The sequence below is a fragment of the Pinus tabuliformis genome, chromosome J (assembly GCF_031772625.1).
Source record: "Pinus tabuliformis cultivar Carrire ecotype Pingquan chromosome J, CPIR1, whole genome shotgun sequence".
NCBI classification, from domain to species: Eukaryota; Viridiplantae; Streptophyta; class Pinopsida; order Pinales; family Pinaceae; genus Pinus; species Pinus tabuliformis.
Window position 1 is genome coordinate 1,638,144,924 of NC_142295.1, and position 16,484 is coordinate 1,638,161,407.

At 37.4% G+C, this 16,484-nt stretch overlaps 1 protein-coding gene across 1 annotated transcript in view; it reads left to right on the forward strand.

Annotated features, from left to right (window-relative positions):
• PSB29 (photosystem II reaction center PSB29 protein) overlaps positions 1-16,484 on the forward strand; it is a 188,338-nt gene that overhangs the window by 136,681 nt on the left and 35,173 nt on the right. The window lies entirely within an intron of this gene.

Below are 16,484 nucleotides of genomic sequence, written 5' to 3' on the forward strand. Positions count from 1 at the left end.
AATACTATTTTCTTTTTTATGAAAATCTAACATAAATTCCTGAATATCTTTTACTGAATTTCAAATTCAAGTCTAGTCATTTTGCATAGCTAGAAATCATTTCTTAGACTTGTTTCATTTGGATCACAATTCTGGAATTTATTCTTCATTCATAAAAGACTAATTGTAATTAATCCTAGTTGTTACCTTCATTTTATATCTTTCGCTGGAGTTATCGGTTAATTAGGCCAATCTAGGATTTACATTTGCATATAGGAAATCAGATTTGCAAGTCAACTTAATGAGCTTAATTTCACATCAATTGGACATGTTAAACAAGTGGTTTTAACTTTTAACTTTTAACCACTTGTTCAAATCCTGGAAATTACCCTTATCATAAAATGAAATTTGACTCACAGATCCATAAAATTATAGATCAGTGTACTGAAGTTGGATCTAATTGATGTATGTATGGTTTTATAAACACTGGAATTGACTACTATGAAACATTACATCTAAAATTTCTGGAGGTGTTGAATCCTTTTACTATCAAGGTTATATCTCATACTGGATTTAGCTAATTTGTATTTCATAAAGTAAGCTTTTGCATCATATAACTATCATCATTAAGATTTACTTGCTAAGTTTTGAGCTCTCTTGAATAAGTAAATATGATAATGATCTTCATAACATATTTAGGGATAGTCCTTGGCCTTTAGAGAGTTGGCCAAAAGTGAAGACGATGACTATGCTAAAGTGATAGCGGTACTTGTCTGAAGGTTACCTCAAGATTGCATCTGCGGATTAGGCCTTTTTGACTAAATGTGAATTAAAGAGGAAGCAAACTAGCCGCTTTTCATTCTAACTATATTGTCCTTTATACATAGAAAATAGTGAGAGGATCAATTGTAGAAAGACTTAAGTTACTAATAAATTCATTCAGGTTCATCTTCTGTTATAAGTATTTGACAGATGCTTGAGTGTAACCCCTCTGTAGCCCCCAACGATCCTTATTAGTAAGATCATTGAGATGTGCCATGGCTTTCAAAATCCATTGGACCATTTAGTATTATGCGGTTCACTGTACTGTTCCTTTATGTTCTAACTTCTGGTCTATGCCATGGTTCCCCACGGATTTAACATCCTTAAAAGGCCTATGTAAAATAAAATCAGTATTTACATTAAAATCTAAAGCATCATTATTACATTATGTAATAATAATAATTGTTTACTTTCAATATTAAGAAAGAAGAAGAAAACACAAATTGCAAATATGAGTCTGGATTTGGCATACAGAAGCTCTATTAAAAGCACATAATGCCAATGACTTCCCTGGAACCATTTCATGCATGCAATTTAAGATAACTTTTGAATGAACCTCTACACTTTCTCTGTTTCCCATTATTCTGTTTAAGCATAAGGCAATTATGAAGGATAAATTCCGCCAAATTTTATTAGTTTTCCACATTTTTGTCAAGGTACATATTGACGTTCTTTAAGATAATTTGTTACTGTTGTAAGCTATCTTGCTTAACCTATCTTTAGTATGTTCAAATGTAACAGCCAGTGCAACATGGCCATTAAAAGAATACGAAAGCACTTCAGAAAATTTATCATGCTTATGGTTGTTATTAAATATATTGTTATAACCGGATAAGAGCCCATGCAAAATGACCTTCCATTGAACTAAACGTATAGCCAGTTATAAAGCAGCTAATAACCAGCTTTAGCAAATATCTGAAATTATATTGACATGAAATACCTGAGTCTCTTTTACCAGTTTGTTTACTTAGTTGAAGGTCCTAGCAAGTACAAAAGTGGTCCTAGATCAAGAACAACAGTGATAGCATAGGCTAAACACTAGAAGTTGAGAATTTATAACTTTATAGAAATAATATATTTTTATTAATGTTCACAAATAACCAAATTATAGATCAATGGGACTACAGATTTAAAATCACTAGACAGTGGGAGTGTCTAAAACACTCATAGAGCTAAAATGTTATTGACATACAAGAGATATAAATGACAATAAAGAAAGAAGAAAACAACAGCTAGGAAAACCTTAAAACGACTGCGGCCCTAGCTCAATATCAGTGTCATAAGTAGACATAAAAACACAAGGAAAGGTTCCCCAGAAACATCCAATGAAGCTAATTAAAGATACGACAACAGAAGATGCGGCCACAGAGAATCAAGAGGAAGCCCCTTTTCAGCTTTATCCAACATAGCAAACGCCATAGCACATTAATCATATAATGCATTCAACACGATGAACCGTTGACAGCAGGGAGTAATCAAAATAGAGAAGCGTTAATCTCGAAACGTGAGATCCCACAAGAATCCACATGAACCCACTTAAACTTAATATTCCAAAAATTTCCCGCAGCCAAAATTAACCGGAATAGTTGCCCGGAAAAAGCGAAAAAGTTTACCGGCTTTTCAAATAACAGGGTCACCAATAAAAGAAATTTACTTTTACTCACGAAAGTGTGAATGGAATATCGGAGTTTGATTCCTGGTAGCGGCGATTTTCCTAACTTGTTTCCACCATAAAAATGGGTTTTTTTAAAAAGAATTTATTTTTAAGAAAATAGGCTCTAAAGTAACCAATGCGGCAAGAGGACCTCCATTCATCAAACAACTTCATTTCAGAACTTTACGTCGACCCCCGGATAACCGTTCCTCTCCTGCTCAATGAACCCAAGTTCTGGCAAGCAAAAACCACTACTATCACTCAACCGACCCGAGACACAAAACGGCCTTACGCGGGGCGCGGCATCACCTGACCGTAACGTCTGGCGCACGATTCAAACCAGAAGTGTTCCCACCGCATTTTATGCGCCGTCTGTCCGTTTTTGAAACGTCCTCGCTGAAGCCATCACTGCGTAGTGAAGAAACCATATATCGATCTCAGACAGCAAAAACGCCACATGGTCAAAGTAATAAAACTCAATGAGAACGCTGTTTTTATATTTTGGCCGCAAAGCTGTGTGCCGCCGGCGTTCCTACGTGGCAATTTCTTCCCGGGAATTACGAAGGGTTTATCTGCTTCATTTTTAATAATTGCAACTTAATTTTCTCGATTTTAAAGTCTCTGTCGCCACCAGGCTGGTATAACTGCATAATATGCATTGCCCACACCAGGATTATGGTATAGTCTGCGTATTATTGCAGTCATAACTTGCAATGACGCGGTAATCGCTGGTTTTATTTAGATTGCACCATTGTTCGAATATGCCTTCGCCTTCTTGAAGAACCTTCCGTGTTATAAAATTTTTGGTTTAAATAAATTTTATGATCTAATTTGACGGCAAAAATCTCTCGAAAAAGCTATATTACATACAAAAGATTCTCTAAAACAGAATTGAGCGTGCTCGCAAATAGCAGAAGACGGCCATGGCCAGCGATAGATAAAGCTTTAATGCTTCTTCCAAATCACGAGATCGCATCCCATCAAGGTATCACCATGACGGTTCACAATGGACACAAAAAAAAATTTGCAGAAAAGGGCAGTGAAGGAAATACAGAGAACAACAAATTGTGGCCCATAAGGTCGAACAGGGTTTGAACAAAGCTCTGATACCATGTGTAATGCCCAAAATTCGAAATACAGAAAACATGTAAATATTCATAAACTGGAAAATAGGAAGCTTAAAACTTAATTTTTGCACTTACCTGAACTGCTAGCTGGTCCTGTGAAGCTGTCGATACCGTTGCTGTTGAGCTCCAATTACCCAGGGAGACCTATTCCGCCCAGCCTAATTGAGTAGAAGCTGGCTACTCAATCCAGCAAGCTTCTCACAGAAGCCCACTGTCCCCCGTGCCCAGTACCTCAGACGAACTAAAGCTCTGCCAGTAGCAAATCTCTCTCACTGCTCAATTTCTTCCCCTCTGGTTTCAGTGCTCCATTTTCCCCCTCTGGTTTCACTGCTCCATTTTTCTCCCCTTGCATCGGTACAGGATAGCGATATATATAGGCAGTCTTGGCGGTGGCCACCCTCCTGCTTCCGGCCACCGCCCTGCTCCCTCATGACACCTCCCGCATGCAATTCAATTCTCTCTTATCCTATCCTGGCCGCATTAATGGTTTCAGAGATGGTTCTGGTAGGTTACCGCATACTATTTCATGGATCGATTTATTAACCTTGTAGCATATAAACTTTTATATATCTGCAAAGTTTTAATTTATATACTTTATACATTCTTATATATAAAGTTTTATTTATACTTTATAACATTATATATAAAGTTTTATTTCTACTTATAACATTTTACTTTATACAAAGTTATATATATATATACTTTATAACATTTTACTTTATACAAAGTTATATATATTTATATACTTTATAAAATTCAAAATACATATTTTGAAATTTTAATATATATATATATTATAAGGTTAAATTATATATTTTATAAAATTTAAACTTATATATGTTTTAAATTTAATTTGTATATATAAACTTAACATACTTATAGTTTAAATTTCCTCATAATTGGTTTTATTATAAAGTTTAAAATTTTATAAAATGGATTAATTTAGCTGGGTCGTTACAATAATCGAGGCTAAGCGTTGACTGTTGACCAACGTTGGCTGTAGCTAGGGCTGACCACAGGTGGGCTCTTTGACCAAACTTTGACTGGGTTGAATTTGACTGTTTTGAGGGTTGTTTTACCTTGCTGTTTGGAGGCCGAAGTTGACTGGGGTTGACTGATTTGTTGAGGGTCAAATCTGCCTGTTGACCAATGTTGACTTTTCTAGTTGGGCTCTTTTGCTACTATTATAAATTATCAGATTTGTAAACTGTACTATCTCTCTTTGCTGAACTATTGAAGACTAAAAGAAGATTTGATGAAGGGTTTCCCCACATTGGGGTTTCTCCCTCGCTGGTGCCACATCTTGTGTCCTCTTGTCTTGGCTTGTATTCTACTGTTTATGTTTATGTTCTATCTGCATTTTACTATCATGTTGATGTGATTGCTAAACTAGATATTGATATTGGGCTAATAAAGAAATTGAAGTAAAATTGCTCTAAAGCATAGAACATACCATTGTTGCCTAAAATTAACATATATTGAACCACAAGGGATGTTCAACAAGGAAGGATCAAGGTGATAGAAATGTCTAATAATTGGGATATGCTATTGGCGGAGCCAAGAGGGTTAAATTCTTCTTTATCAAAGTTTAAATACTCTACTATTAGACCAATTAGAAAGCTGTTACAAGTTAGGGTGTTATATATTTTCAATGATATGGCATGCAATGTTATATAATAGCTAGAAGAAATAGCCTTATAATGATAAGTCAACAAAAGATCAAGACTATCAATTAGATATGCAAGGTTTAGTGTTGGCAATTGAGTTTTTATGGCTGAAACATGCATAAAACAACAATATAATGAAGACACCAACCCTAGAATTAGGGTTATATGATGCAACAAATGTTAGATTTTGCTTTTATCAATTATTTAATGCAATCCTTACTAAAAGAGAAATAACACACCAAATAGAATTACATTTTAGCAATATTTCAAAAAAATCTAACCTTAATGCTAGATATCTAGAAATTAAGAGAGGAGATAGAATATATTTATAGAAGAGGTTTTGATTACTAACGCCACCAACCCTAGAATTAGGGTTATATGATGCAACAAATGTTAGATTTTGCTTTTATCAATTATTTAATGCAATCCTTACTAAAAGGGAAATAACACACCAAATAGAATTACATTTTAGCAATATTTCAAAAAAATCTAACCTTAATGCTAAGATATCTAGAAATTAAGAGAGGAGATAGAATATATTTATAGAAGAGGTTTTGATTACTAACGCTTGGACTAGTGACTTGATCTAAATGGGCAATGGAGTCACCTAGGGCAAATTCAACAGAGACAACTTCGATGAAGAGGGTGACAGGGCTAAAGCCTCTTCTTACAAACCCTAGCAACTTCCTTTATTAGGGAGATTTTAAATTCAAGAGATTTCTCTTGAAGGATTTAACGAAAACAATTTGTCATAGCATAGAGAATTAAGATTTCAAGATAAATATAGTAATTTTGACCATGGCACACTTAGAAACCCTAATTCATACAATATAGCATGCAAAATAAGATAATCAACAAAATCACAAAATTTTCACAACAATCTCTTCAATCAATCCCAAGAAACCATCCTCGACCAAAAATACTTCTCCAAGAGCAATTCACACCATAGAATCACGTTGTGGTCCAGTAGAAAAGAGACAAAAAGAAAGTGCACACTTCCACAAAGAGAGAAGTGTAATGATGAATGATGATGATTAAGTCAATAAGACTTCCCTCTATTTATGTGAGGGTAACCAAACCTTATTTTCTAAAGTTACAAGCAAAACCCCTAAAAAATGTTTACTTGAGCATTCAACTAGGTCAAAGGTCACAATCTGACTTTGAAATAGCTCTAAAACACAACAAAATGCCAAAAATAGGCCACACATGTGGGAGAAAAATGGTCTCCACCATGATGTCATCCTCCAAAATAAGCAACAAGGTATTGTTGACCCTGTTGCCTACACCTACCTACAAGTCAGTGAGAAAAGCCTTCAACCCCACAAGGTGTGGTTGGTGGCAGGGAATTAAGAGAAGGGGATGTCACAATAAATCCCCTCTCTCCGTTTAAGCTATCTCCTAGGTTAGCTATGGGGGGTGGTCCCTAACATGGAAAACTAAGATAAAATAAATGTGAGGGTCTAGGAGAGATGTTAAAGTGAAAGTGGATTACTTTTAAGAATTATGAGCAAAATATGATATGAGCAAAAAAATCATTAACATAATAAAACCATAAAACCAGTGCCTTAAGATAAATTACTCAACATGAATGAAATATACATTTTCTCAAAACAAAAGTAGAATTCTTTCAGAAATGAAAGCAAAGAAATCCTGAAATGGATACAAATATGGTAGCATGATAATCGATACAAGATATAAAATGCTTTCAAAATATAATCAATACCTAAATCAAAACATATAGAGATATCTTGCAAAAGGAAAATGAAACAATGTTTGCCAACATAAAATATTCAATAATGACAAGTAAAATGGACAATTGCAAGTGAAATCATAAGATGTATTAGCATGAGATGCACCTATACTAGATTTGAATGCAATTAGTCTTGGTTATTTTTAATCTAAAATGTCTAATCTAAATGAGAAGTCCTCCTCTTGAGCTCTTACCAAAGGGTAAAAATTGGGATGACTGTAAGAAAGAGGGGGCGAGGGCACAAAGGTGTCATTAACGCTACCAGTCCCCTAAATCTTACGAGCCAGTGTGTGGCTTCGTTCCTACAAAGGGACAAGCCACCTTCATAATTGCAGGGTTACAACGCTTTTACCTTACTTCGTACCAGATGGAAGAAATTTCCAAGAAAGTCTTTTTCCCTATACTTTCTACCAACCAAGCTAATGCGTGGAGGTTAATTGAGTTAAAACTCAAACTATGCTAGAATTTGTAAATGATATGCAAGTAAGTTTTCCCAAGGAGATTTGCAATCTAAGTTACCAGAAAACGGATACGGGAACCGATACGGGTACGGGGTTTGAAACGGATACGGCAAATTTTCAAACAATCTGGATACGATACAGCAGGAAACGGCACACACACACATATATATATATATATATATATATTTTAAAAATAAGAATTTCATATTACCATTCATATTTCAGAATCTAGATTATCATCTATGATCTATCATGATTCATCATCATCAATTCAACATATGCCATAACCATTCAACATTGTCAACATCATTAACGATTATCGATAAAATTTGAATTGTGCCTCAAAGAAAAGCATAATATATTAATACATCCAAAAACAGTAAAACAGGGTTGATGAAACTTCAAGAAAATGGCAAGTAGTTAACTTTTTTTATATAACTTCAAGAACAGGTTTGAGGTTTCTCAATCGGAAACCAAGAGAGTGAATTTACTAACTTGGAAAGAACTTCATCGGGAACAAACACACGTTAATCAAAACTACATGATGGCATAGTATTATAAAAACATCTGCACCAGAACAAATCACTGATTCTCCAGACAGAAAAAGATTTGCTTATTGCCATTAAGGTCCAAAATGAATTATTATTTTTATTTATTCTACAAGACGTTGGAAAGAACTATAAATAGTTCAACCTACCTCACAAAATAAAATATTATTTTTATTTATTCTAACATATGTTGAGAGAATTATAAAAGTATCCTAAATGGGCGAAATAGATCAATAGAGCCTACACAAAACACAACATGAAGAAATTAGATGGACTTGGTGGCCACATCAATGCCCTTGATACTAGATAATGGGGATGGCCCCATCATGAGGTTGACCAAAACGCCATAATATGGACGGCTCTCTCTACAACGCTCAGGTCAACCGCATGGTTAAATCATCTCCTGTAAACCATATCTTCGTGGACCCGAAAACTGAACCTGTATTCGCGTCCTCAAAGACCAGAGTTCAACGAAAAGAGATGTAGCGTTGAAATACTTTTTGGCCCCTTCTAAGCTCGATGCATTAATTATATCAAAAAATCCCTTTAGCTGACCACCCATGAAATATCGAGCTCATAACTTGTTTTAACATGGTTCCGTCCAATTTATCATACTCGGCCGCTGCATAAACGATGCGGATTGGCAAGGTGCTTAGCTGTAATGTGAAGGCGGCCCATTAAATTTTCCAGATTACCATTCATTCGGTTTAAGAAGCGATCCCTGATAAAATTTTTGATATACAATAATGGAATATGGCTGCCAGAAAAAATGGATGTGGTATTTGCGGACCTCAAAACAGTTTTTTTTTGCTGTAAAACGTTTAAAATTTTTCCAAATATGTTTTATAATTTCAGAAAACATTTTCAAATTTTTAAAACAGCACGTTTTTTCTACAAAAACGCCATTTGAAAAAAACGTCCCGTATCCAAAAACAAAAAACGGCACCAAAACGTTTTTTTGGCGTTTTTCCGGCGTTTCGTTCCCGGATCCGTATCTGAAACGGGAAAACGCCGTTTCGGGGGTTAGGGTAGCCGTTTCCAGTAACTTAGTTTGCAATGCTTCAAATTAATGGAAATGAGATAATGCTCAAAGTAAATTGCAATTGTAACTTCGATTGGAAAAAGAAATTATTTTGTAAGTGAATTAAAGTGATGCAAGTAAGCTTGCTTTGCAAAAAAGGAAATTGCCTCAACTAGATGGAAATGCTCACAATGATGTAGCTTGAAAAATTTCTCTCAAATTTGTACAAGACATGTAAATATAAGCTTCAGAAATAAATGGAATTGTAAATTGTTCCAAGTAAATGTCGCAAACCATAAACTTATAGCAATTGAAAATGAGATGAGCTAAAAAGTGAATGCTTGCTTGTAAAGTATGCTTTGAAAGTAAATGAGAAAAACCACAAATGAACCTATAGTGAGACAAATTGTAAAGAGTGCAAATGTTAGACAACTAAATTAAACTTGTTACACAAATTGAGATACTTGCATGTAAGAAATGAATTGCTCTAAAGCAAAATATCAACTTAAACTTCAAAGCAAACTGAATGAAATTCAAAATATCAAATGAAACTTGTAACAAAATTTAACTTGGAAATTGAAATGTAATGGTGAGGTTGTGTTAATTTTAGAGCATGCAGAATGAGCTAAAAAGGAAAGTTAGATAAGATGAGATTCCAAAATTAATCTACCCACACAAAATCCAAGGAGAAAGGATACTTTGGGTAAACCCAAGCTCCCACAAGAAAAAAAAAGATCTTTTATTAAGATATTACAATGGTGTAAAAGCCTCTTAAAGGGATGCCCAAAAGATGAAGGAGATTTGTACAAGATGAGAGCTAAAAATAGCTAGAATATCCCTCCAAACTATAGCAACCTCAAAGGGCAATGAAGTTCTTCTAAAATCAGAAAATTACAAGCTCCCAAAGGCCCACGGTCTAGCCTTCTTTGCAGCTCCTTCTAGTGTCCACGACCTCCTTAGAATAGATCTTGGGTGCTTGAGAGGTCCTACAAGAAAGATAGAGTTTTCAATGGTCTTTTCTCAAGGCACTTGTCAAAACTCCAACTATGGGCTACAAAACCAAGACAAAATTAGTGTAGAACGCATATAATGTTGAAATTTGGTACCGGAGGACAGGTGGTTCCCTAAGACTTTGATCTTTGGCCTAGGGAAAAGTGTCCAAAAGAATTTAATTTTTCTCCTAAAGTGACTTTATAATTTTTATAAAGTCAAATCTAATTTAAAAGTGACTTTAAGTGATAAAGTTACTAAAGTCTAATTTTAAAGTGACTTTTATAAAGTCAATGAAAAACTAGAAAGGAAAAGTGACTTTGGAAATAAATGACTAAGTGGGTCTTTATTAAAGTGGGATGAATTAAAAAATAGAAAGTGAGATTTAAATGAGCATTTAATCTCAGTCCTAGATCTCAATCTATTTCAGCCATTGGATTAGGGGATCACCCAAAAGTCACTTAGGGTTGGATTAAGGGAGGAAAATGAGGAAAAGATCATTCATTTCTTTCATGAGTAGAGAGAGAGAGAGAGAGCAAGAGAGCAAGGGAGATTTCTGGACAGGGAGGAGAAGAACGCAGCAGCTTGACACACATACCGAGGCAGCAGCGTGGCACACATACCAAGGCAACAGTTAAGCAAATCCGTACCGCTGAATGAATAAACAGTAAAAGGCAGAATTTTGCACAGAAATCGAGGCAGCTGATTTTCTGCACAAAAATCGAGGTCTGTACAGTCTGTTCGTACTGTCCGTACCGCAGTCCGTACAGTAGCCGTACATAATTGTGTTGTTGTTTGGAAATTTCCAGTGGGTTGTGAGGCTCAGAAATCGAGATAAGTTGTAAATTTGCTCACTGATTTTTGCTGAATATTTCTCACTGTAAAAGGCATTTTCCAGAAATAAAGAAGAGCTCTCAAACTGGTTTTCCCCAAGAGTTCTAGGGGGTTTTTCCAGGGTCACATTGACAAAAAATCTCTGTGTTTAAATGTGTTATAATGGCTGTTTGTACTTGCTGATTTTTATTTCTGCATTTTCCAGCATTCTGTAAAATTTCCAGAATTTGTGTTTTCAGCAAAAATTTATTTTTTCAGTTGTTGAATGTATGGATATGGGAAAGGGCATTTAACTATATGGGAGAAATAATGTGAAACTGAAAACCGGGGTGGGAAAACAAAAATTTTTACATATAAAATGAACAAATATGATACAAAATAATGTACAATTAAATAGTTAAATAAATCAATGAAAGCACAATTTTTTAAAAGAGATTTAAATTTAGAAGTATTTGCTTGTACCTAAGCTATGTCCAAGAAAATCTCCGTAAAAAACCACTTTATAAGATAAAACTATGGAAATTCAAAGAACCAATGAGAGCTCTTTGGAGAATGTGTCAAGAGTGGGTTGGTCTCTCCAAAGACTTCCCTTCACGCTTGATATTTGAATCCCAACAAGATTTTCCTCTACAAAACTTCAATCAAACATTAGTCCCATATAGATTTAACAAATAAACAATGATAAGAAAACTCTAGAAATTTATTGGAAAATAACTAGAGATTTCCACACCTAGAGCATACTCCTAAATCAATTGCCAATGCAAAATAACTTTACATTAACAAATCTACAAGAGCATATGGAAATAAAATAAATCAAAGCATGAGCAAAGGAAATTATACCAATAGTGAGCTAATCATCATACTCCAAAAGAAGAACAACTCATGAATGAACCCCAAAGTCTTTTATTGCAATTGAGAACAAGTGTACATAAGAGCAGAGCTTTCCCAAGTACAATAACTCATAACATCATACAATATGAGAGCCAATGGCTCCATTATATAGGGAGTTGGGAGCGAATCTCAATGTAGAATGACAATGACAAATGGCATTGGAGCCAATCCCAAAGTAGAGAGATTAAACAAGTGGCATGAGGTGACAATCCCAAAGAGAAATTCAAATTTGTTGAATGGAGCTCCAATGCCAAGTGTAAAAACCGAATTCTGGCAAGTGGACATCATTTTCTTCTTCCCTTATGTGCCAAATTCAAATTTTATGATGGAATGACAAGTGTAGATGGATGTTAACGCATGTGGGGACAATCTCCCATAAAAATCTCCACCAAACATTCTCCCAAATCCTCCCAAATGTGCATTAACTTCACAAATTCGAATTTTCAAGTAAGAAATTTTCTCATTTAATGCCAGAAATTTGATTTTATTTGATCACGTGTCCTTTCCTTGATTTTATGAGTCCACATCACCCTGGGACTTCACTTTAACTCTTCCATAATTTTTCACTTCATTTCCACAACATTTAACATGTGTGGATATTTATTTTTCTCCATTTATTTAATTTCTTGCTTAATTAATTGCCATATTTCCCACTAAACTTAGGAAAAATAGGGTTTGAGGGTTCAAAACACATTTTTAACCCCTCAAAGTGTGTCATAGTAGAAAGTTGAGGGTGAGAGGTGCAAATTGTATTACTCATATGTTGATTTGGAGTAGCATCAGATGTGATCTAGCCATGAAAATTGGTGGAGAGGCTAAAGCACATTAGATATCCAGGGCCGAGAAATGGTTTGGGGAAATTCCACCCGGTTAGAGAGATATTAAAATAATTAATATTTTTAATGGGTTCCTAAGTCTAAACATTGGAAAATAAAAATATTAATGGGTATTAATATAACATTGGGTGAGAATGTTCTAAAAGACATGGATCAAGCCAAATCTAATCTTAGCCGTTGATTAGAGATTTAATCTTGGCCTTTGAAGACTCAACAGAAAAGTATAAGAGGAGGCTTGAGGGTCAGTTGGAGATGCACTAAGATTGATCAGTCAGTTATATTTTCTGGAGCGGGGTTTGCTGAGAAAATTCGAACAAGTGATCTGAGCTATAGCGAGGGGTAGTGAGTGCATAGCATAGAGGTAGAGATAGTGTTGAAGGACCAGTGCAAAGATTGAGGAGGCTACACAGTGCCAGCAGGAGCCACGGAGAGGGCCAGAGTGATTGCGAAGAGGCTAGCAAGGCCTGCGTGGGTGACGCAGAAGGCCAAAGAGCCATTGTAGAGTAGCAGAAGGCTGACGCATGGGGTTTCAGAGTGATGCAGAGGCCAGGAGGGTTGACGCAGAGCCTCAGAGAAGCGTTGGAGATATTTTCGTGGAACCAACTTGCTGAATATTTGCTTCCGAAGAGAGGTATCTCTGTTGGGTGAGACAGTTTGGCACCTTAGTTGTACTCAAGAAAGTAGCTTAATAATAAAACCCTCAGAACTGCTGCATTGATTTTCCTAAGTTGGGTTTTTCTGGGGACGAATGTCCAAAAATAACGGTGTCCCTTGTGTGTTTGTCTGTTATTTTCAGTTGATGATCTGTAGATGGTTGAGACTGCATTTGTGTTTATTTTCAGTATTTATATGGTTAAATAACTTGTTAAGAAATAAACAAGTAGGTGAAATAAACCAGATAATGCAGGAAGAATTTCTGACGTGTTAAACTTAGAAATTTCAACATGGTATCAGAGCGTTGCAGATCACAGGAGAGCTGAAGGCACCAACTAAATTAGAAAATTTGTAGCAAAAACAATTGTCTCAAGAGACAGAGTTGTTCCTAAGCAGAAGGCAGCAGTGAAGGAGTGATGCAGGGGGCCTGCGTCATCATTTTGAGCCAAATAGATGGTCAACGCAGAGGCAGAAGAGGCTCACGAAGAGCCACGTCATCGTACTCGGTCAGGTAGGCTTGACGTAGTTAGCCAGAGGAGCGATTTAGCCTTGCTGGGATTGCACAAAGATAAGAGGCTCAATTTCTTCAACTGCTGGGAACTAAGGAGTTGTGGGTAGATTGTGGGTTGGGACACTGGTGGGGTGTTGTTGTTGTCGAAGCGGAACAGTACCTAACGGGACAGAACCAATGTAGAGGGAGCCGCTGCCTTGAGGGATTTCTAGCCAAGAAATCTAGATCCATATTGCAGGTGCATAGAGGATCGGAGAGGAGCAATTTGACAGTTGGCAGGAGGATTTCCAGGAGGGAAATTGAGACTCAGAGGGAGTCTAGGAGAGAACTTCCAGAAGGGAAGTTGAGACTTAGAGGGAGTCCAGGAGAAGAGCATAGATGGCAATGAATGGATTGAGGGATCTGGATAGGTTGGATGGGTCTTCCAACTTTGTCATCTGGAAGGCCAGGATCCTGTTTGTTCTGGATAAACATTGCATTAGGGGCTTCGCCTTGAGAACCGTGGCTATTCAAGTTGACCTGACTGATAATGAAAGGTACGAGTATGCAATGGCCAAGGCAAAATGCATAATCCTTGATGGGGTCAAAGATCATGTAGTTCAGCATATTGCCGAGAAGAACACGACAAAGGAGATGTGGGATACCTTGACGACATTGTATCAAGGCACTTCTGTGCAGAGGAAGATGCTATTAGAGAATCAGTTGCGGTCGTATCAGATGCAGAAGGAGGAGCGAATAGATCTATACCTCAGTAGGTTGCAAGAGATTCAGGACCAACATACTTCCACAGGGGCCACGACGGATCAGGAGTTCATGGTGAGGATCGCCCTGAATGCAGTCTCTGAGGATTGGGAGACATTTTCCCAAAGCATTTTGGGCAGAGCTAATCTTCCAGGATGGAAAGAGATGTGGGCAGCTCTTTGCCAAGAAGAGATCAAACAACTGACTAAGGCGAGAAGTAGCAGCAAAGGAGGTCGAATCAAGAAAGAGGAGGAGGAGGATGCAGCTCTGGCATTTGCGGGACAACAGGGAAAGAGAAAGAAGGAGGATATCTCCAAGATAAAGTGCTTGAGCTGGGACATTATGCAACCCAGTGTCCCAGGAAGAAGAATAAGGGAGAGGCTTTTGACTCCAAGGCAACTCCGGAAAAGGCAGAGAAAGAAGTCTAGATGGATGACGACTGTGCCATGAGTGCTCATGCACCTCTAGAGAAGAGGTGGGGTGACATCGAGCTGTAGTTAGGATGACTACAGAAGATAGGGGCAAGATCCTTGAGGTACCCAAACTCTTGGATCATATCCGGCTACGGGAGCCCCAAGAGACAGTAGCAGGATGATGGATGTTGGTAGAAGCAAGATTCATATGGAACAACAAAGTAGTGCTAGAGTGCAGTGGTCTTTGACAATGCAGTGAGGGATGTAGCAGTGCAAGAGGCACAAAGGAGGTGCAGCAATGCAGAAAGGCACAAAGATGGTTGCAGCAGTGCGAGAGGCACAAAGATGTTGCAGCAGCGCACAGGCAACAGAGGAAGTACAAGATAAAAATAGAGGTAGCTTCAGCAATAGGGGGCTTCTAGCCTGACAAGGATGTCAGTAGTTGGGTAGATCAGTTACTTACTTCTCAGTAACTTAGTTGCAGTGTAGTAGTAGAAATGGTAGTGCTATGGGCAGCACGATGCAACATGATGAGAGAGACTTGCAATGCAGATGCAATGTTGGGAGGAAGGACCAGCAACAACACGGATGCAGAGAGAGCTGCAGTACAGATGTAGCAGTGGCAGTGGCAGAGCCATGTGCGACAGTGCAGAGGATGTTGGGCAGTAGGCCAAGCATCAGCACAGGTACCTGTGCCGGATGATCAGGGTGATGTTCAGTGGTGGAGCATTAGTAGAGCACATTCTTCGCTAAGAGGGGGTATTGATTTGGGGTAGCATCGGATGTGCTCTAGCCATGAAAATTGGTGGAGAGGCTAAAGTACATGAGATCTCCAAGACCCAGAAATGGTTTGGGGAAATTCCACCCGGTTAGAGAGATATTAAAATAATTAATATTTTTAATGGGTTCTAAGTCTAAACATAGGAAAATAAAAATATTAATGGGTGTTAATATAAAACTGAGTGTGAAGGTTCTAAAAGATATGGATCAAGCCAAATCTAATCTTAGCCGTTGATTAGAGATTTAATCTCGGCCGTTGAAGACTCAACAGAAAAGTATAAGAGGAGGCTTGAGGGTTAGTTGGAGATGCACCAAGATTGATCAGTTAGTTCGAATTTTCTGGAGCGGGGTTTGCTGAGAAAATTCGAACAAGTGATCTGAGATATAGCGAGGGGTAGTGAGTGCATAACATAGAGGTAGAGATAGTATCAAAGGACCAGTGCAAAGATTGAGGAGGCTAAACAGTGCCAGCAGGAGCCATGAAGAGGGCCAGAGTGATTGCGAAGAAGCTAGCAAGGCCTGCGTGGGTGACACAGAAGGCCAAAGAGCCATTGTAGAGCAGCAGAAGGCTGACGCAGGGGGTTTCAGAGTGATCCAGAGGCCAGGAGGGCTGACGCAGAGCCTCAGAGAAGCGTTGGAGATATTTTCGTGGAGCAAACTTGCTGAATATTTGCTTCCGAAGAGAGGTATCTCTGTTGGGTGAGCCAGTTTGGCACCCTAGTTGTACTCAAGAAAGCAGCTTAATAATAAAACCCTCAGAACTGCTGCACTGATTTTCCTAAGTTGGGTTTTTCTGGGGACGAAT